Raw genomic sequence first — 23,822 nt, 5'->3', positions numbered from 1 at the left:
CCCCCCCCCCCCCCCCCCCCCCCCCCCCGAGTGCCGCCCCGCTGAACCAAAAAGAAAATCAATCCCGCCCCGGAGCGCCGCCCCACCGAACCAAAAACAACAACAACAAAACCCAAGCGCTGCCCCGCCGAACCAAGATTGGCCGCCCCTTACAAGCCGGCCCTGCTAGTAGGCCATGAAATGCGTTATATACTAGCTGAGATGTAGCACCTTGGACTGATCATTATTGGCTTTATAAAAGCAACTGTAACCTCTTTATATTCACTTCCCTTCTTCTATAAATGTGCTTCCTTGCTAGGTCATATGAAACAATCTCTAAACAGAGAAGTTAGAACTCTGTTGTTTTGCTCACTGGGTCTCAGCAGTGGACAAAATGTTAAAAGGCACCTATTGATTACATGTAAAGTATATGGCTATACTTTTAATATTATAGTCTGTGAGCTAAATACTGTGACAACCTTATCAAAAATTCAAAAGGCTCGCCCCTATAAAAATTACTCATGTATTGCTAAACAATCCATGGTGCAAATCTTGATCCCAGGTTACCACAAAGTATGGTCACGTAAGCCCCATAAGACTACATAAATTGGTTGTGTACTGGGCTGACAAATCTTGAGGAAGTTTCGATAAATGTGCAGATGTGGAGGAAAAGGAGCCTCATCCCTACACCACAGATGCTACTCCCTCTGCTCAGCAGCCCCTTATGTACCTCAATCCTCCCTTTATCTCCCTGTGGGAGTTATTGTTCTCTAGGGATAGATTTACACCAGTGCAACTCCAGCAATGTGAAAGAAATGGGCCAGCTTCCTTCAACCTCAAATATACGTGTATGCATACAGGATGCATATACAAAGTAAACCCCAACTATCCACGTGGGGGACAGGTCTTAAATTTGAAAAATTCAAAGCTACACAAATGCTTTCAGCTGTCGATTGTATATCCTCTGCTTAGACTTTACAATGACCTACACTGGAGAAAACTTATAGATATAGACTGGAAATAAGGCATACATGTTTAACCATGAGGGTAATTAACCACTGGAACAATTTACCAAGGGTGATAGTGGATTCTACATCACTGACAATTTTAAAATCAAGATTTGATGTTATTCTAAAAGATATGCTTTAGGAATGATTTTGGGGAAGTTCTACAGCCTATATTATTTAGATGGTTAGATTAGATGATTACAATGGTCTCTTCTGGCTTTGGAATGTATGAATCTACATTGAGAATTATTACCCAAGTTTGTATTTTTCTTTTATATATAATTATGCGTGCATGTGTGTGTGTATATGAGAGAAACTTGATTAATTATGTGTATATGTATAGACATACGGAATAATTAATATGTGTGTATAATATTGAAAACATTACAACTAATTTTAGCAGGGGCAGCATCATGTCATAAGAAGAATTACCTCTTAGAGACAAACTAATGGCCTTTGGGAGAAATGCCAAAATATTCATTCCATAGTTAAAAGTACAACATAGAAGCATTTTAGAATGGATTATGTGGGATGCCTGTGCCCACAATTTTGTCATAATTCCCACTCCTTTTATTTTAAATGCTCCAAAAATCTCTTAGCACTCAAGTGCTTAACAATATGCGAGTTCTTCATAAGCTCCTTCAGCAACTGTAATATCATCAGGTGTTCAGTAAATGAATTACAGCTGGCCAAAGAAAAGCAAATAATCAACACTCCAGGGTACAGCTAATTACATCTGATAAATTTCAACCCTTTATGATTTTTTTCCCAAAAGAAAGATCTAATTTTGAAATTGTAGAACAATTTTAATAGTCCTCACCCAGTTTAAAGAATGAATTTGATATGCATCCTTATATTTGCTATGGTAGCCTCATTTTTAGTAATTAAATTCTGCTCAGACTTCACATAGAGTACAAAAAAGCATTCAGATTTAATATTTTTACCAAAAATATAGTTTATAGGATTCATATGGAGCTGATTTGATTGTTTAACCCTCTTTGAAAGAGAATTTCTGCAGCCACAGATTTCTGCTGGCTTTAATCAGGTCTCAGAGTATAAAATACTATTCCTCCATTTATATGCTGTCTTTCATCCCCAAAGATCCTGAAATGTTTTACAAACATAGAACTATATACTCCCCTGTGTGTATGCAGTACAGAGAGATGAAAGGCCCAAATTACATAAAGGAAGCAGGACACACATTATACAGCTGTTTGGAGAAGGGATAAAGAATATTGAATCCAATTGAAACTGTAGGGGAATGTAGGCAGATAACCCAAACTAATATTTGGCCAGGTCACTGGTCTTAATATCCCCCTACTTGCTAAGGTTGCCACAAGATCTTTAATGGCTACAGGTGGTCAGGACCTTATTTTTACATATCCAAAACAGAGCACCTTTGGCAGCACAGTGCTCCTTAACTTCATGCTGAGGCATTGATTCAACAGAGACAGTGAAGACTGAATCATATCTTGAATCATCTGTACCACTTTTGCAGCATTTAGATGTTCTTCAGAGGTGTCCTATCCAAATGCTGATCTAGCCCTACTTAGATTAGAAGATATGATGGAATCAGAGCACAAGATAATATGGAAAATAAATACTTCAGAGTAGATAAATGCAAGGTAATTCTCTCTGGAAGGAATAACATGGATGACTATTACATATTTCCGGTGTTCTAATTGAACTGCAGCCACACAGGAAAAAGACCCTGAGTATCATTGTGGACAGCTCAATGAAAGCCTTTGCTCAATGTTTGGGGGGGGGGGGGGAAAAGGGGAAATGTTAAGCAAATAAAATATTAGGATGTAAAATGAATGAGATTAAAATCAATATTTGACATTCTGTAATGTCATTACACAAGTCAACAATATAAAAAAGTAGAAACGAGTTCTGATCACTTATCACCTATCTCTACAGGCACGTAAGAAGTATTTAAAAGACTGGGGATATTTATGAGGAGGTGGAGAGTTGAATAAGAGGAAACATGATAAAATTATACAGAATAATTAATTGCATAGAGAAGGCAAATCAGGTATTCCTATTTATAGTACAAGAAAAAGGGGAGATTTAACTAAATTGGAAGGCAACAAAGTTAGCACAGATATAAGGAAATGCACTTTTTGCATGGTGCATAAATAACTTGTGGAACGTATCATCAGAAGACATAACTGAGGCCAAGATATCCGGAGCTATGAGCGAATCTCTTACCTCTCTGCCTCAGCAAGTGTGAATTTTGCTGACACTTAGATTGTGTGTCAATTCCCTACCATATCAATCTGTCTTCCTCACCAGCAAACTCCTGAAGGCTCTCCCTGTCCAAACCTCACCCAGCAGATAACAGTCACTCAACTCCAGCCTCTTAGATGTTTCTCTGCAATGCACAGCCCCTACCCTACTGTTCATTCTCAGAAGATATTAAGTTTGCCACTCTGTTAAAGATTCAGTACATCACAGGTTATTAATTTCACTTTCCACCCTTCCCTTCAAACACAGGACTGAATTGGTTTATAGTAAACATAAAAGGTTTATTAATGACAGCATGGATTAAGTTATACCATGTGAAAGAGAAAAAAAGGTAGAGATTGTTACAACCAAATAAAACTGAAAAGAAGCATCTAAAAGTCTAAAACTTAATCTAGCAAGATACAGTCTTTGTTCAAGATAGTTTATTTTACCCACAAAAAGCTGGAAAGTTTATTTTCCAGCTTTTTTACTGGCCAGGACCCATCACGAAGATCAAATTGTTTGGTATCTTTGTCTCATAAGGTCTCTTCCTCCGTTCTGTATATTCCCAAAGGGATGTCTTTGTATTACAAGTCAGGAAAGCCTCCTAGGGACTCAGTCTCCTGCATCTTTTTGGGATGCAGGAGCCATGTTAGTTCTTGGTTTCTCAAGTTCAGGAGCTACTGGTTTAACTTGATAGCTTTGTTTTCTGCTAATACGTAAATTGAGGTAAACCCACATTCCTTAGTCTAGGACAGACCTATTTATCACCTTTACCTAGGCTAGGCTGTCTAGTCAAACATGTTCTAGTAACGTCTAGAGGGAATTCATCACTTTACATATACCATTAACAAACACAAATGCAATATGAATAACCAGCATGTTATTAGCTTACATACAATAACTCATAAGGCATATTCTGTACAAATATTATTGCAATAGTGTGTAGGGTGTGAATACGGGGTGCCTATGATCACAGATTCAGAAAAGCATTAGACATTTAAATAAATAAAGGAGTGTACCCACAGATACACAGATCTGGTTTAAAAATATATATATTTAATATATGAAGGTATGTATTCCCTCATGTTCCAGGACCTAAACTAACCACTAAGTGATGGGGATTAGGATGAAACTTTTCCTTATAACAGGTTATTCTATTATTGCCCACTATGGGTTTCCTTGAAAACTTACCCAGAAGCCTCTGGCAATGGCCACAATCAGAGACTGGATACTAGTCTGATCTACAGCAATTCGTATGATCACAGATACATGTATAAAATTATATATGTATATATAGACACACACACGACAGCCCCAGTACCAGACACTAATTTGCTTCTATTACTCCTGTATCAGTTTGTTAAAGAGCTAAAGTATGCTTGCATGAAGTGTAATTGAGAATGGTTTACATACAGTAGCCACCAATTTTGTACATATAGTACAGTCTTTAACTCTTCTATACTGTCAAGGTTTTCTGTCCCCCATATGGTTGTCACCAAAGAGAAAACAATGAAAACATTATATCAAGTAAACAAACTTCTCTTTCACACAAAAAACAGTGTGACTAATGCTCACTGTTCTTTCCCATTTGTCTATTTTTGAGAGGGAGGTTAGACTTTATCCAAAGAAAGTTGAGAAGACTCAGTCTCAAGCAGGTTTCCTTTATGACAAAGATTAATTATAAGCTATTATACCTTTCCTTTGAATGTAATTTGCTAACATTTATTTAAAGGCAGCTTTTTGTATTCCCTGAAGAAAAAAGAAAAAAAACCTTCTTACTAGAATTTTAATAAGCCTTTGATTTCTTCTGTAATATTTTACAGTAGCCTGTAAGAAAACAATTGGAGAAGAACAGATGTTAAAACCTCTGATTATAGATGGTTTTGGGGTTTTTTTTAGTTAAAAAATGCTCTCCTATAAAACATGGCTTATTCCTTTTTTTTCTGATGCAATCAGACTGATCCTGCGCTTTTTGTATATCCAAACATTTCACTAAATATTATATTAATGTATTGTTTGATGTGATATTTCATACTGAAAAAAGTCAGGTACATTTAAAAAAAAATCTTTGTACATTGTTAGTGAAGCTTTCTTTAGTCATTCTAAAAACAAATTGGGCTTGTAGCGCATTATGGTTTCTGCCGGCTTTCAACTTCAAACATATAATTTACTCTAAGCAAAGCTAAACGAAGAAGTCATTTATGGATGCTGTATATAGGAAAAATGCACTGGGACTACTGACTATGGTTGCATATGCATTTTGTGGTTTGATGCTTCTGTTAGCTATTACCTCACTGCATGCTAGTGTCAATATGAATGAAGCAAATCGCTTTAGAATTCAGCATGTAAACGTATCTTTTCTTACGAGCTGCCATTGATACCAAACATACCAAAATCCCAAGTAAATCCCAGAGTATAGCTCTTTTAGGATTTTTTTAAAAATTACTATTTAGTAACAGCAATAAGATATCAAGTAATGCATTTCTAAAAAGATTATTGCACTACTCAGGTAGTTAAATTATCTCTCCCTTCAGCCACAATATGCCTGAGGTGTACATTCATGCCTCTGAAATATACTCCCTGTCATGCTCTATTGTGTAAATATACATTGGCTACAGAAAACACAAAATGCATAATGATATTAAAGTGCCCCAAATTGTTTTTTTTCTGATCGTGGTACCCAATGGATAACTACTACTTCTGAAACACCCTTATTTAGCATTTATTAAAACCTATTTAAGTATCTTTATTGTTTGACTACTGACTGACTCAAAATAAGAAATTCCAGCAGCAGTCATAAATTTGTGGTGTGTTTAGGGCATAGCCTTTGAGATGGCAGATGAGTAGCAAAGAATCTGCGTACACAAAAGGAGAAAATGCACCAATAGTTCTCCTTCAGGAAGTGTAAATGCATTTTTGAGGGGGGTGGCAGAAGTAAACTGAGTGATGGTGAAAGTTGAAAGATTGATAGCATGGATATGTGAAAGTCCTTCCACTGTAAAACAGAAGTAATCCCATTGCAGTCAATGGAATTACTCTGATGTAAAACCAATATAAGGCCTTGCCTATACACAAAGTGGTATCGATATAAACTAAGAGTTTGTCTCTCAGGGCCGGCTCTGGCTTTTTTGCTCCCCCAGGCAAAAAAGTCTCCCACCGCCCCCTCCCCCCCCCGAACACGGCAGGGGAGGGCGCCGAGCCTGGCCGCGGGCCGCTCTCCCCAACCAGCCAGAGCGGCGGGAGGGAGGGCGGTGAGCCCGGCCGGGGCTCCGCTCTCCCCGGCGGCCAGAGCGCTGGTGGGAGGGCGGCAAGCCCGCCGCGGCTCCGCTCTCCGTAGTGGCCAGAGCGCCGGGGGCCGCACCACGCCACTCCCCTCCAGGTGCCGCCCCAAGCACAGGCTTGGTGGGCTGGTGCCTGGAGCCGGCCCTGTTGTCTCTATACAAAAGCTGCACTGGTTTAACCAAAATCAGTTCAAACCAATTTAGCTAAACTGGTAGAAACCCATGTGGAGACACTTATATTGGGTTGAGAGAGGCTACATCAGTTTTGCTTGCACCTGTACGTTTACTGGTACAAGCTAAACCCATAGAAGCCAGGTTTAAGCCAATATGAGTGACCACACAGGGTTTTGCATCTGTAACAAACATCAACAAGCACACACACAACTCTGTGCATAGGCCAGGCAAAAATGTGCATTTTTAAACTGATGTGTTTAAACTGGTGCAAAATCCTGTTAGTAAATGTAATGGTACAAGCTAAACCAATAAGACACATTTCAAACCCATATAAGTGAATCCACAGAGGGGTTTGCACCAGTTTAACTTTTTTTAAAATGTGTTTAATTAAATCAGTGCTTCTATGTGAAGATAAAGGTCCAAAGGAGAGGAGACTCAGGCCCTGAAATCTGCATTTATCTACAACACAGGCACTACAGAAGCAGTGGCAGTGCACGCTGGCTACACCATCTTGCCAATGTACACCTCCACTCTACTTCCAACAGATCAATTTCTGACAAAGTGTACAGTGCACTGGGCAAATGTTAGTATCAGTTAAACCCACTGGAACATTAACAGTTTGTTCAGGCCCCCTACACGAGTAAACAGTAACTTGGTTGCAGAAGCATTTCTTCCATTGGGGGTAGCAAGGGGATATGACTCCCCCACTCCCCAGTCTGTATGAGTCTAAAGGAATCATTCTCCTGTTCATTCTGCTTGCAGTGTATTTGTGGCACAGCATGAAAAACAAAGGACATTTCTCCTGTGTTTCTTAAATATTGGCTGTCTCTGTGATATAACTCCTGAGTGACACCTTTGTCTGGATAATCCATGAGGAAGCACTGAAACCAAGGTCATAGTGAAGTCTGCAAACATATTGGCCCTGGATGTACATTCTCATTCTGTTTTTTCCCCCGCTCAGCCTGGCAAATATTATAACCCTTTTTACTAGACAAATTAGTCTATAAGAATAAAATAAATAACCTTACTGCAACACACACTCTTCAGGCATATAGTGGAGATTTATACAATCCATGTCATACATCCTTAATGGTTCTTACTTTGAAATTTACTTTATAGAGTGTACTTGTTTTCAATTCTGGTTCTTGAAATATTCTTCTAAACAAACAAAGCTACAATGTAGAAACAAACCATCTGGACATAAATTAGAACAAATGAGCATTCATGAAATGCAAAGTCACATAACTTTTCCACCAAACAGATGGGCAAGATAGGAATTATTTTAGCTGCACATAGGTGGAGCCACCTTGAGTACAGGTTTTACATCAGTTTAAAGCAGGGGTGACCTAACTGTGGCTTGCAAGCCAGATGTGGCTCTTCTACGGTTAAAGTGTGGCTTGCGGACCCCCTGTTTCCGCCCCCCATTCTCCACCTGCCAGACTGGTGGGGAGAGCTCAGGACCTCTGCTTTGCAGCAGGGTGGTGGGGTAGGGGCTTCTGGCCAGCAGGGAGGAGGGTCTCAGGGCTTCAGCCCAGCGGGGCACACCTGCCGGGTCTCAGAGCTTCAGCAGGAGTGGGCTGAAGCTCCAAACCCCATCAGGCGCAGCTCTTGAACTTCTGAAGATTGTAGTATGTGGCTCAGCAGGTCAGTAAGTTTAGCCACTCCTGGTTTATAGGGTTCCCCCCACAACACACAAATATAGCTAATTCTAGCATGAATTGATTTAATGCAGTGCCTATTTGTGCTCCTGAATTTGCTGGTCAAGGGACACGTATGTCATTTTGTAAGCTGGATCTAAGTTAAAAAAAATTAATTTTAAGAAATTCCTGCTTAGTCATATATATGATTTTAATCAGGATACCTGCTGAAGAGACCGATTCTATCACACTATTTTATATTTGTACTCACAAACAATCAAAGAAAGACTGTAAAAGAAGTATTTTAACACTTATGATAATAAAAATGATTGCTGAATATGCTGGACAATTCCTGTCACATGAATTTTTATTAAGTCAGTAAATAAGTATGATCAGTTAATTAATGAAAGTTCTTTATGAGCAATTAATACTAATTGTTTCCAAAAACATTGCAGACTAGTTCAGTAGTGTAATGAAATATTGATCACAATTGTTAACTGAAACCTCCTGAATCTTAAGAGTAATTATATAATGTTAACTTTCAATTTTCTTTGTTAGTTTTATAATAGTTTGCAGATTAACACCTATGAAAATATACTATAGATAGCTCCAGGAATCTATTGAGACCCTTCACATATACATTTAGTGCTACAAATGGCCACGGAATACAAGTAATTTGTTTCCAAGAAACAAGCTGAAATCTGTCATGCAATTCACAGGTGCAACTCCCATGGGTCCAGCAGTTCCCTTTACTTTGGGCCAAATCATCAAGCTGAGTTGCACAGATGTTTAGGGCTAATTAGTTTCTACTTCCCATTGTGTCTGCATTAGTTTGACTAGCTGTAAGGACAATAAGACTTTGTGAAGAAGAGGCACAGATACATGCTAGCCCTCCTCCACTGCAACAACACACAGAGCTGTTTGGAGGTGGTTGGACAAGGATTTTGTGTAAATTAAGCCCCCCCTCTCCCAGTCATCCAGAAATCTTGGGCAGCTCCTCTCTCCCAGATTGTTAGTGCAACCCCAGGGCAGAAGCAAATCCTGTGGAGCAGCAACAGGGAGAGGAGAAAATCTTCATCCAGGGAACCTCAGATGAATTTTGTTAAAAATTAGAGTTCTCTGAGATGCTTTAGGGAGATAGCATGGGAGACTTGCTCATCCTTGCTTTTCCCACAATAGGCCACTTTCCTCTCTCCCTTTTTCAGACGTGGCAGCCAAGTGGAAGCAGTCAAGGGGCAGCCCACTTGGTCCATTTAGTCTGCCCCGTGCACTGACTCAGCCAGAGAGGATTCAGCCCTTTATGAAACAAGTAGGTAAAAAAAACCCAAAACTGGTTATCTGGAACATAAGACTTTAAAATGTCTCTCAAAACTATTTCCATAATTATTGTGGGTATAATCACATATATTCAACTGACGGGAAAAAATCTTGCCTTTTACCTGTAAATCACCTGCTTGAACCCAGCCAGGCTGATTATTATTTTTTGCACACAGAGAGTTTAAGGAAAAGAAGGGACCACTAGATCATGTAGTCTAACCTGCACATCACAGGTCACTTCATCCCACCCAGTTGCCCCTGTACTAAGTCCAATAACCAGATTACACTAAAATATTACAGCTACAAAGGAGACTGAACTATCGTGTGCCACAAACAGATAATAGAAAAATAAGAGCCATAAACATAACTCCACAGACCAGTATAATTAACAAGTCTTCACCTCATTAGCAGGCTATATGAAATATACATTCAACTCGGAGTAAAACTGATTGTGAGAACTGTTCTGAGAAACAAGATGAATCAGTGCCAGAATTTGGCCCTAGCTCCACTCCCTTTGCACATGGGGATTTCACCCAAGGTCTACAATGATTTTCCTATAAAGTAACTCCTAACATAACCTTTGGGAATTGTTTCGGAGATTCATAGCAGCCCTGTATTACAGTCTGGCACTATTCTGAAAGAATGAACAGGGCCAAGGGAATGGATCAGATTACAACAAGTGTCAGGTATATAAAAAAAAAATCCTCAGGAGAGGATACACCAAGATTTTACCTCTACAAGGTCTTCTCTCTCTCACACACTTCATATTACTTCGACAGTTGCACTATACAATCACTGCACTAAGTATATTTTTGAGTAACAAAGTGTCAATCTTGCAAGTGCACTTAATATACATTTCTTCGCGAAGTGATGTTGCCTTTTTCCTTGGTTAGCAGAAAGCACTTTTGTTTAAATGGGAAAAAATTCCATAGTCACTCACTCTCCCTTCTGCAGGCACGTGGTACACAAGGTTTAAAAGAGGTAGAGGAGGAAATTATGGGACTCCTTTTCTAAAACACTGGCAGCACATCGCTGCATCTGATGACATGAGCATTCATATCTGAAGAGACCTTAAATCTATTTTGTCCCTACAGATGTACTTCAATAATTCATACTGAACTGCAGTGACACCTCCTGGTAAGAGACTGAAGATCTTTTGCAGCTTGTGCTAGAGAACTTTCTTTGCAAGGTATTCATGCATTTTTTGGCGAAAAGGCAACCATGAAGTCCCCAACCTTGGCATCACAGGCACATTGTCTTGAATACTAGGAAAAAAGTTTTGATTTATAAGTAGTATTGGCACTTCAGAATCTCAGGAGTTTATTTTAAAATACTCCAGTATCATTCTTTAAGAAGGTCTCTAGATTTATCTTACCAAGGATTTGCTTTCTTTGGGTGCTTGAAAAGATAGCTGCGAAATGTAATCAACTAGCACCTTAATTCATGCCATGAATCTTGCAAAGTGTGTTTCACAATTCTCTACGTCTATTTGTCTATTTACCAAGATCTTACATTTGTATCCTCTATGGATTCCTGACTAATAGAGCTGGCAACTATTTTTGGGAGGGATTAAATTACAATAGGAATTCACATAGATAACAATATTGAAAACTGAATGTGTCTCAGAAGGCACAAGATATATCAAAAGCTCCCCGCCCCCATCACTTTATAAAAACTGATGAGTTCTGTATAATGTGCTAATGCTCTGGTATACAAAACAAACACTTTTAGGTAGATAGATTAGGGATACTATTTAGATAAATAAAACAGTGCTGAAATGAAATTAACTATTTCTAATTCTAAAACTTACTGTGGGCCTCATCCTGCACATGTCCCAGGAGGAGAGGGATGCCCGTTGACTTTAATGAGAACGCCATTGCCAATGCTCCTGCAAGATTGGTCCATCAAACATTCAAATTATGTTGATAATTGATAGCAAGTTTGTGTGAAAGTTTAAGGTTATTTTTTTCTTACATTTATTTGTACCTATTCAAAGTCTTAAATTGCAGTCTGATTTTTCAGCGACAACACCTATTCAGTATTTTCAAAATCTTGATTGCTCATGTTATAACATTTCTATTCTGTCTTCTGTGGTTCCTTTAAACCATACAATTTTCTTTGTATATTAAATGAGAATGGGAGGCTGAATTTTAGCTTCGGTTTCTTTTCTTTTCTTTTTTTTTCCCTTTAAAAAAGGTAATTATGACATTTTGAAGCTTTGCACATGCACAGACAATCAAGAAAATTCATTTGACAAAAACAGGCTTAGAGAGTTGAACAGTCTGCCAGCCTGTAAAGCAGTGACAACACATTCAGCAATCTCCTAGTGAATACACATCTGTTAAAAAGACTCGCAGCACATTAAATTAATGCACAGGATAAAAAGAAATCCACCATTTCAATTAAAATAAAACAAAAACATGAAGTGTGTACTTTCCCTTGTCACATACAAAACTAAAGAGTCTAACTGGAAAGAAATTTTTAAAATTCTAAACACCAGCAAGGTAAATCCTAATTTAGTAATGAACTGCAATCTTCAGAAACTCCTCGTTGTCTGTTAAAAGTGATGAACCATGTATGTGAAGTTGGATGTGGTAAATTGATTATAACTCCATAACAATGTTATTTATAGAATTCAACTGCATTTTATCCTCACGCTGTCTCACTCTCAAGCAGATGAATACCTACATGCAAACCAATCTCTTTCTCTTCCCATATCTATCTATTAACATACGTACATCTCCCAATTGCGAGTAATGCAGTCAACTCAAACTCTTGTTGGACTGCTGCTGAAATCTTTATGCCACCCATCCTATCTTGTATTCTCATTTTATTTATTTAATATATTCTCTCTCACATACTGTCTATATCTATATATACACATAGATACACACATAAAAAATTGCTTGTCAATGTATGACACCAAACCTCCAAGACACTCTGGATGGGCTCAGGAGTCTGAAGGCCAGAGTAACTTGCAGCACTGTACCTAGGTATTATCAGCTAAAACAGTTTAGATGTTTTGGAGAACAATATTAGGGAAAATACACTTATACTATTATTACAACTGTTTCATTGAGAAGCTGTAGTACTCCTATGCTAGAAGCATGGCCCTGAAATTTAGTACAGGGAGGGTGTCACCCTGGTGTCGAGGATGTGCCTTTTGCAATTCCTGTGAAAAATCTCCCACGTTTGGCTAGATTATAAGGTTTTAATCTCCATTTGCACATGCTTAGTAGAGACTTGTTAGTGTTTGGCAGATACATTCTGCGAAGATTCTGTCTGCATGGACCATGTTCCATCCCAGGCTTGCAGTGGCTGAGCAGGGCTTTATCTTCAGTTGCTGCTGCCTTGCTGGAGCCACTATGCCACCAGGTACCAGAACAAAGAGCAAGGAGACTGTCTCTTCTGTACCCTTAGGGTACACCTACACTGCAATTAGACACCCGTGGTTGGCCCATGCCAGTTGACCCAGGCTCACGGGGCTTGGGTTAAGGGACTGTTTAATTGTGGTGTAGATGTCTGGGCTCAGACTGTAGTCCGAGCTCTAGGACCCTGCTACATCACAGGGTCATAAAGCCCAGGTTGCAGCCCAAGCCTGAATGCCTACACTGCAATTAAACAGCGCCCTATTCTGAGCCCTGTGAGCCAGCATCAGCTGGCACAGGCCAGCAGTAGGTGTCTAACTGCAGTGTAGACATACCCTTAGCGTCCCCCTTCTGGGGCCAGGCAACATGGAGGAGGAGGCAGCCTGACTCATATACAGAGAGGAAAGAAGCTGAAGGGGGTGTCAGAAGGAGGGAGTAGATTGGGACAAGGCATTGTGAGGTGGGGTTGGAAGAAGGGAAGATTGGTATTGAAAGTCAGCATGGTCAGGGTGGGGAAAGTCATACAAGGAGGTGAGGAGAACTTGAAATGGTGGGGGAGGAGAGGGGAAATAGAAAAAGACTGGGATTGTTTGGGAAAAGAGACTGGGTCTGGGAGGAGGAGCCTGGGGAGGGAGGTTGAGACTAGTTGCCAGGATGTGGGAGGAAGACTGGGATGAGAAACCAGGGAGAGCAGTGGGCAGAAACAGGGGCAAAAGGGACTGTGCCCACTATAGAACATTCCCTTCCAGACCCCAAATGGAACCCAAGATTTCCAAGTCTGATCATTCCTCTGCTGTAAGCAAATATCTGTGAAACCCATTGACAAAGCGTATGTCTCATTCCCCTCTCATGCTGGTCCACATAGTAGATAACAATCTACTACTGTTAACAGTTATACCATTAGAACAAATGGCAGAGGTCTATGATGCAGATGTAAAGGTTCCTGCTGATGACCCATATGGTGGAATTTCTATTTTTTTCCACTTTGCTTTTCTAAAACCATAGGAAATTACACATAAAAAACAACATTAAAAGAATGCTAAAAAGAACTCAAAAGGTAGAATTATGAGTTATGATACAGTTTTTAATTACATGAACACATACTGTTTTTCCAAACAGGATCCTTGCCTCTTTCAGTGCAAAGGATAGACAATGCGCTGGGGATGAATCCGAGTTGTGTAATGAAAGAGGTTGTTGTCTATAGTATCTGTGCTTCATTTGTTGCAGCAGTTGAAAGGTGTGTAGTGAAAAAGACAGATTGCAGGAAAGGAAAGGTTGGTCAAAGCAGTGGAATGGCTGCCCTGAAGTACGGGATATTATCCCTTCCACTGCCACAGAGTTCCTATGTGATGCCAGACAAGACATTTAAACCAAATTTTTCACAATTGGTCACTATCTGTATGTTCATTTTTGGGGAGACCAACTTGAGACCCTAGGATCTCCAGAGCTGCTAAGCACTTATAGCTGGAAGTGAAGTTAATGGGAGCCCTGATTGGAACATATAATACTAATTGCTCTAAAAATCAGGTCATAGGCATTTCAAAATAAAATAATTAATATTTGTGAAGCACTCAGATACTATAGTGATGAGCACCAGAGAAGAGCCCATGAGGAAATTAATAATTCTGTCTTCAGAGAAGATTTGAACAGCGTGTGTGTGTGTGTGTGTGTGTGGGGGGGGGAGCATGGGGCAACACACTGAACAATGGGGATAAAACAAAATACTGAATAGCTACTCATTAAGTGAGCACCATCCATCCTGTGCACTGAATAAGGGAGGGGGAAAAATAGTACACCTCTACCTCAACATAACGCTGTCGTTGAGAGCCAAAAAATCTTACCGCGTTATAGGTGAAACTCCGTTATATCGAACTTGCTTTGATCCACCGGAGTGCGCAGCCCTCCTCCTCCCCCCCTCACCCCCGGAGCACTGTTTTACCATATTATATCCGAATTCATGTTATATCGGGTCGTGTTCTATCGGGGTAGAGGCATATGTGATAATGTAGTACAAGACTGTGTTGTGATGCACATGCACAAGAGGTTAAATTAAGGTTGTACAGGAAACCTTCATTCCGGCATTTCCTAACTTTAGAGTGCTTGATTTTGCAACCTTAAGGTTCTTTAAGAGTTTTTGTATGTAGTACATATTGCAATATCAAAAGCTAAAGCTTATCATTTTTGGATTTTTCTCATTTCTAGTTGAGATGAGATGTTCCATATCAATCTTCTGCTTTGTTCCATACTTGACTTCCCCCCACCCAGAGATGATTTTTATTTTTTAGCCAAGTTTGAGAGAAATCCATTCACCTGTTTTTGAATTATGGAAAGGTGAAAAAAGTAACATTTACTTGAAATGGGAAAAGTATAAGTGATTTTTTTTTTTAAAACATACACAATTTGAAAATGACTGATCTTTACAATCTGACATTTTCAGGTTGGCTAGCTCTGACTCAGTACTGGGCACTTTCATGACTTGCAAAGGGGAAAAAAAGAACACCCGAACAACAGATAGAAGCATTTTTTAAAAACTGGTTTTGTGCATGCATGGTAGCAATTTTTGCTAATGTTGGGAACTACCTCATTATCTGCACTGCTGAATTAGCACTGTAGTTAACAACCATGATTGTAAGTTTTCAACATCTTTCTCTGTAGGAAAATCAGAAAGCAGGAGGATTCTGTACTGAAATCCTTATGCTCCTGTGGAGCTCATAAACCCTGTAAAAGGGAAACTTTCTTCTGCAAAATTTATCACTACAAGAGAGAATTGTTAGCCGCAGAAGATCTGCTAGCAAAGGAATAGAGGCTGTCACCTTGAGAAAACCCATAATTTCTTTTCAAGAAATTAACAAGCTCCATGAACAAAGGTTGTAAGTAAACTTCACAAGCCTAAAAGCCTGATATTCTATTACACTTCCCAGATAATGTGTGACTGGTGGGCCCAATCTCCTCCTTCTCCCCTATGCAGAATCTAACATCTTGAAGCACCATTTGTTGGGTTGTGAGAATAGTGCTGTAGAGGTACCTGACTCCTCCCCAAATATTCTGTATAAGAGAAGTGAGATATGTCCCTGGAGAGACCCATCCACATGTAGGACTAGATGTCACAAACTGGTCCATGGAATTTAAAATGCAAAACCTTGTCTTCATATAATATTAAATTAAAAAACTTTAATGCTGCAAAGTTGGGGAAAGAAAATGTTAGTCTTCTCATAGTAACACTCTTTGGGGTTAGTTAGTGAGTGAGTAGGGGGGAGGAACAGTAGGTAGGAGGGGACTTGGGGAAAGCAGGTAGGTGAACTTTTGAATTAAAGGAAAGGGTATTAGAATTATATTGGATGCACTGGGGAAAGGACTTATTAGCTGGTGAATTGATAAATTTGGAATGGGTTTGAGAACTGCATAGGATGAGGGAAACTGAGAATGGAACTGATAGACTGGGTGAGGCTGGAACTGATTTGATGAATTGGGGAAGGGGAACTGAGAATATAATAGACTGGGAAATGACAATGAACATTTGATTGAGTGAAAGGGGATGCAAACTCAATAGACAGAGTAAAGACAGAATTAATAAACTAGAGGAGAGGGAATAAGATTGAAGCAGATTATTAACTGGTACCACAAAACTGATGTAACAATCTCTGTGCCAATTTGTCGTTGTGGATACAACTTAGAATCTTCAGCTTCAAGAAAGACTCCTGTGCTACTTGAGCTAAAGGAGTAACTGTACTAGTTAATAGCTTTAGTAGGCATTTATCCTTTATGTTGACCAGGCACTTAAGTGGAATACAACATACTGAGAAAGCAATAACACTCTTCCTGTCTAGGGAAGCTTGGCCTTAGCAACCAAAGTCTGTGTTTGAAATCTAGTATCTTTCCACCACACAAGGTAATAAACAAGAGCGTTACACCATCAGAAAGGGGAGATTCCTAGTGTTCCAATGTGATAGCAACTACCTTGTAAATCTTGGAACTTCCCAAGATATCAGACTTCAAAATTATGACATCTGTCTTCCCTCCCTAGCTCTTTTTTTTAAATTTATAAATGTAATAAAAAGGTTCTCATCCCTTCTACTTCTCTAAAGGCAGTTTACATTATTTGAACAATAAACCAAAGCCAAATCAGCAGCAAAAACTCCACCAAAATCCCATCCATGACAATTCAAAAGGTAGGGCTTTCCCCACTAAAACTCAACTACCCACAAACCAAATTTCCGCTATCAAACTCACCCTACTCAGACATGAGGGGAAAGGATGGGGCTTGCATAGTGGCCTGCCAATCAAAAATCCCAGACTATTTCAGACCAAAGATAGTGCTTCTACCACAACTGAAGGCGCCTCATGGAAGAAGCTCTATCACCAATCCCCTCTATGTCAAATAAAAAAGAATCCAGCTCATGTGTGTCTGCTGATCAAAGTATGGCAGCAGTCTCTCATGTAGGAAGGCCCCAAGCCAGTTGGGGCTTCACAGATTACCGCCAACATCTTAAAATCCACCCAGAAACCAACAGGCAGGCAGTGCACATCATGGAATACTTGTGTTCTGTGCCCTCATTAAAGTATATCATTTACTAAGTGGGCTGCTGTATTCCGAATCAACTCAAGTTTCCAAGTTAATCTGAAGTGTAGCCCCATTGCAAGAATCTAGCCTCAACACAAAACACATAAACCACTGCAGTCAGACCCACACCCAAGAGAAACGGTTGCAGACTGCAAACTTGAGTAACAAATGGCCAATGCACTCACTCAATAGATCATCTACATCACAGCATTTGGCTGTTTCCTGCAGGAAACATCACCTTGGTTTTATCTGGATTGAGCTTCAGCCAACTATCATCCAAGATCCAGCCTCTTCCAAACACTAGGGCAGTCTTTCCACAGTTATGGTGCAGTCAGGTGAGACAGTACTATTGAGTTGAAGTGTTGTCAGCATATTGAAAGCTAGTAACTATAGGCTCTGGTGCTAATTCCTCAATCAGCACCATATACAGATGGAACAAGATAGGAAACAAGATGCAACCTGGTGGAACTCCACACCATAGCACCCTATGGAGGAAGAGCAATTGTCCCACCTTCTGGGAACACTTAAGAAAATAATGGAGTCACTCAAGAGCATCTCCATTTACTCCCACTGCAGTCTGCAAATAAATCAATACCCCCTCTGGTCATCAATGTCAATGGCTGCTGATACACCTGACAATATCAGCATAGACATCCAGTCCTTGTTCATCCCCAAATCATTTACTAATGCCACCAGTACAATTTCTACCCATATACCCAGATCTGTACCCAAAACATCAAGGAGGTCTGAGGAATCTAAGTACTTAAATAGTTGTCTCACCACCACAAACTTCTCTATGATCTTAACCCATAATCGAAGATGTCATACTGGCCAATAATTAATCAGACCGATAGCATCAAGGATTGGCTGTGAAGCAAATGTTTCACGGTTGCCTCCTTAAGAGACCACCTAAAGGGAAACGTTGACAATCCCCACCAACAATGGACCCCATACTTCCTACTACCCTTTATCATACAGGAAGGACAGGCATCCAGAGGACAGGTATTAGTTATAACTTTTTTCCCCTTCTATGCAGTGAACTAGTGGCAATTAAGTCTCTTCCAGCTTTACAAAAGGGGATACGAAAAATAGACATTTTTGTAAATCTGTCTAAGACGTTTTGAAAATAGATTTTCTTTAAAATATAAGGAATATGCAGAATACTTTGGACGATAGCATGGTATGAGGTTCTTATTGGCACCTGTTAGGGATAACTTTCATACGTCACACATGACTTATTACTTATGATTAATGTGGCCATTATAAATTGATGCCAATAAAATCTTGTAACTCCAGAACACCATCATGCAGTCTCTCACATATATACACAAAAGTAGGTATATAGTGTTGCTGGCCAAAATCTGAACTGACATTACAAAATCTTTACTGTTGACAATATCAAAATAAAAATTCTTATAATGGACAGTTCTAGCAGGTTCTCCTTATCCTACTTACTCTCTCCTCCAATTTCTGCAGGCCAAGATCTTCAAAAGTGGCTTGCTACTTTGGCAGCGGGGGGGGGGGGGAGAGAGGGGGAGAGGGGTGTTCTATTTTTGGGTGCCAAACTTGAGACTTAAGGGTGCCTGATTTTTAGAAAGTACTGATAACCCATATTCTGGACGTTTCTCTACAGCAAATTACTGCTTGGCAACTTAGTGTGCTGAAGATTCACACCCTACCTTGCTACACACTAACTTGCTATGTAGATAATTCTTCTTCAGACCCCATAGTATCTACAGATTGAGGCACCCAAAAATCACAACTCATTGCTGAAAGTCTTGGCCTAAAAATATGGCCTGCTTCCATTGACTACAGTGGGCTTTCAATCAAGCCCATACAGAACAAAAGTCACAGTATGACAATAACTGTTTTAATAATACTCACGCTTAAGTAGAAGTGAATTGTTAAAGTAAAATAAATATTTATGTATAACAGTCCAAGAAGTACTGACCTAATCTTTCTTTTGCATCTTGATATGTGCAGCCAGGCAGTGGATTACCAATATTTATATAAGATGCCCTTTAAAATTAGTACATAGCTTGAATTTAGAAAGGTCAAAGGAACAATCTTCATTCTAGTCTCAGACATTTAGTAAAACCTGACCTTCCCTAGTGTGTTATATGTCCTCTACTCTTACAAGATTTAATAAAGGCTGCTCCGTCCATGCAGCTTTCCCACACTTCTCAACAGAAAGTTCTATAACCTGAAGACGTTCGAGGTATTTAAACATAAATTTATGAGACAGGAGTAGACCAACAAAAGATTTAGAGCTAGTACAGAATTCATTTAAAAACAATGGCTTTTTTATTTATTTCTGTTTTTACAGTGAATCCAAAATCAGAAAACATGTGAGCAGCAGTATACAAATAACTCTCTATTTTGGGGTCCTGAGAAGTTTCAGCAATTGCTTGTAGTGTAATGAATGTTTGTAATTCATCAGATTCTGTTTAAACATGCAAAGCACGCCATGACATCAATGATGTTCTCTTTATCTCAATAAATAGGCTATTACACTTAATATACTTCCAGTTAAGCCAGTATGGTTAAAATAAGTATTTCTTGTATATATTCTAATTTTAAATTGTGTATTCATATTTTAATAAGATTTAAATTAATTGTCACATCCCAGACAAGACCACACTCTGCCAATTATCCCAATAAGCTTCAGAATCTTTATAGTATACTATCTATATATTATATCTTCTCCACAAATGTATCTTTGTTTATATAATTTTGCAAATGATAAGATGTGTAGGACATCTAAATAAACTCAAAATTGTCATGGACAGATCCTTCATAGATTTTCAGTTTGTAGCTGTCAATCTTCTTACAGCTGCTACATAACAAAACAACAGTTCTTTTCTTCATGCAGACAAGCAAATTCAATAAACATTGATAAAGCCTCTTTTGCAAAAGAAAGAAAACCCTGGGTCTCCAACAATCTATTAAACCTTTTCTTATTTACTTCTGAACTTCTACATGATTTTTAAATCATTCATACAAGTTGTACATATTTTAATGCCGCATTTAATCAAATATGAATTTTGCAAAACATGAATCTGCTGATTGCTAGACATACGTTTTGTTGACAAAAGTATGATCAAGACTATTAATGAATAAATTAATTAACAAAAAGATAGATGTACTGACTTACCATTCACATTGCATTATAATTTGGAGTCTGGGGAACAGAGAACGCAAGTAGTATGCAAGGAGCTAAAAGGGCCATTAAGGGTAGTCAAATTTATATTTCACTTTATCTCAATCAAAATCTGCTTGAAATGGTCCATGTTATTCTAACATTTGAAAAGAACAACAACAACAAATGTACAATAGAAAGATCAATGCTGTGAGCAATAATATAAATTCAGTGCTCTAAAATGAAGAGGACAATAGGATAGATGCTTTTTTTTTATATAAGATGGAGACAAACTGAACAGTAGTTAGAAATACTGTTAAAGGTTGAATTAGGGACAGACAGCTATGACGACGGGCAAACAAAAGCATTTAATCAATAAAAATCAATGTGAAAAGGACAATACATTGAAAAATGAAAACAGATTGCTACTAAAGAAGAGAAATAATAAATAGGTACAATGATGATAGATAAAACAGACATCTAGCGCCGGTAAAATACTTATATTTCATTTTATAAGTCACTTCTGAATTTCCTATTTCTTCAAATAAATTACACATCACTTTCTCTAATCATAACACCAGTTCTATGTCGTGGATTTTCCCTTTGAAATCAAGCTCTGAGTTAGACAGAGGTTTTCATATAACTAACGTGTTTCTCCTGGGGGCTAGAAACTAAGCTTCAGCAGACTGGAGCACTTAGCAAGTCCGTCAAGAACTGACAAACCAAAATACATTCAGGGCATTAGATATGTTAGAGTCTATTGGGATTTACACCCAGCACCACTTGATGCACATGAACAATTTCGTGTTACGAGTTGTACCAGTTGTTACCAAAAGAATTTTTTTTTTTAAATCACTAGCATCTTGTTTAGCTAAATCAAACCCCCTTTGTGGGGGAAGTAAACAAAGTGACCAAGGGATGGAATTATAAAGAGGAAGGGGAAACTGTATGCGTGTATACAGTTATACACATTATTTGAAAGGTGTATGTGTGTGATATATGTGCATCAATATTGTATTGATCTATTCTGCTCTGGGTGCACATGCATTAGTGCTAGGAGGAGTTCATGTGGACACTGGGGGGTGGGGAGAGGAATCTTTAATAGCATGTCTATGATATACAGTAAGATCTGAGAAGTGGATAACATCATTAAAAAAATTAGAATTCCTCAGCCCATCAAGTAGAAACTGCTGAGCACTCCAGCAGAGAGAATAATTGGAAAGTGGAAACATCCTGAACGAATTAAACCAAGAGAAAAACCATAGAAGGTATATAGGTGCAAATACATACACAGTGCACAGAAAGAAAAGCACATACTGTATTGTACATATTTGTGCTGAGATTATATACACTGAATCTCTTATACCAATATTCTAAAATAAAAAAAATCCATTATTAAACTGCATCCCCCTAAAATGCGTTCACTGGCTTTACAGAGAGGCTTTCATTCATCTCCAAGCGTGTGGGTTCCTTTACGGGGGGAACAGGCTCTAAGTTTTACGCTCAAAGCCAGTAGCTGTCTGCTTTATTCATAATCCCTCATCTATCCTGAGATTGTGGTGAGGAAATCAGTTTTACCCCCAGACCAATCCTTCTCAGCAAAGTACAGAACCCTGCCATCTCCTTATGCTTAGAGACCATCGGCAGCGTCCCTGTCTCTCGGCCACTGGCACGGATGGAAATAACACTGCAAAACAATGAGCCAAGAGAAAAGAGACCCACCCAGAGAAATGCAACGAAACGACCAAACCCAGAGAAAGAAAGGACCCCCCCCCCGCCACACACACACACCAAAACAAAACACACACACACACACACTCCTTCTCTCTCTCTTTCACACACACAGGACTTTTTCCACGCACCGATTTCCCTTTTTTTTAAATGTAGCAAATCTTTCTACTCACTGACATTATGATCCAGCACCTATGTAACCCCAGAAGGACTGTGTGTGTGTGTAGGGGTGTCTCACCTCCAGACAGTCTGCATATAGCTACTCTTTGGAAATAAAGATTGAAAAATATCTGAGGGGAGGGGGGGGGGGAATAAGACACGGACCAACTCACTCGCTTTCCGTCCCTCTCCCCCAAATCCTGAGGTGCAGCAGCTCCGCGTGGGAGCGATGCTCACCCCCACCCGCCCAGGGGGCTCCAGGGGATGCCGCGTCTAGGCTGCAGCTCGCAGCCCCTCACTGGGAAGTGCTCCTGTTCCCCCGGCTAGGTCGGGGAGCCCGGGAGCGCGGCAGCCGAGCAGGCAGCGCTGCTCCCGGCATGGCAGGCTGCTAGCGAGGAGGACAGACTTACTTGGGGCTGCGGCTCGCTCAGGAAAGCACCTGCTCCGGGCTCTGACAGCAACGATAGGCAGGCGGTGCAGGCTCAGCTCCCGGCACGGCAAACTCCCGGTCCGGCTCCCTCCCAGCCCCGGGTGACTCCACTTCAAACCCCACGCCCACCCCCCGCCTCCCGCCACTCCCCGCGCCTAACGCCCTTCCGCGGCCATTGCCTCAGCGTCCCACGCGCGCCTAGTAGCGACCTCCCTGCCGCTGAGCGCCCCCCCCGCCCCGCACCTCACACGGGCGCTGGCCGCAGTCTCCATCCTGAAGTGAACCCCAGAGCCGCCTTCTTCCACCCAACGCCATGGCCACTGTCCCCTTCTCCCAGGGCCACCACATCCTTCCCCCTCCAGCCTGTACCTCCTCCGACCTAGCCCCATCTCAGAGCCTTTACTTCCTCCACCCCAGCGCCTCTGCCTGCTTCCATCCTCCTCTCGTCACTGGGTGTCTCAGTATGGCCTTCTCCCCCTCATCCCCGTATTTCCTGGAGACCACCTTACAGCCCAGTCCTCCTCTCCCCACCCCTCCGCGTCTCCATCAGCCAGGCCTCACTTTTACACCCTCTCCCTTGTCCCCAAAGCAGCCCCTGTCTCAGAGACACCCACCTGTCTTGCAGCTTCTCATACCAAATGTCTCCTCCGCCCATGTAGATCCCACACCTGTGTTTTGCCTCATAAACACAGATCCCTCCCCTACACCTCAGTTGCAGTCTCCCAGGTAGTGCCTCCATAAGCCCCTCTCAGGTCTATTGAAACATATTCACTCTTCATGGTGCTCCACAGTGGCAGGCTGTACATCAGG

General features: G+C 40.2%; 1 protein-coding gene across 1 annotated transcript in view; it reads right to left on the bottom strand.

Moving 5' to 3' along the window:
• The window catches only part of SEMA6D (semaphorin 6D), a 303,107-nt gene extending 280,034 nt beyond the window's left edge, over positions 1-23,073 (bottom strand). Inside the window, exon 1 of the mRNA XM_034783797.1 lies at positions 22,993-23,073. The gene's annotated coding sequence lies outside the window, so the exon portion shown is untranslated. The remainder of the gene's footprint in view (positions 1-22,992) is intronic.
• Between the last annotated feature and the right edge of the window lie 749 nt (positions 23,074-23,822).

The sequence above is a fragment of the Trachemys scripta genome, chromosome 10, assembly GCF_013100865.1.
Source record: "Trachemys scripta elegans isolate TJP31775 chromosome 10, CAS_Tse_1.0, whole genome shotgun sequence".
Taxonomy (NCBI): domain Eukaryota; kingdom Metazoa; phylum Chordata; order Testudines; family Emydidae; genus Trachemys; species Trachemys scripta.
The sequence above is the reverse complement of the archived record's forward strand: the minus strand, read 5'-3'. Positions and strand labels throughout refer to the sequence as shown.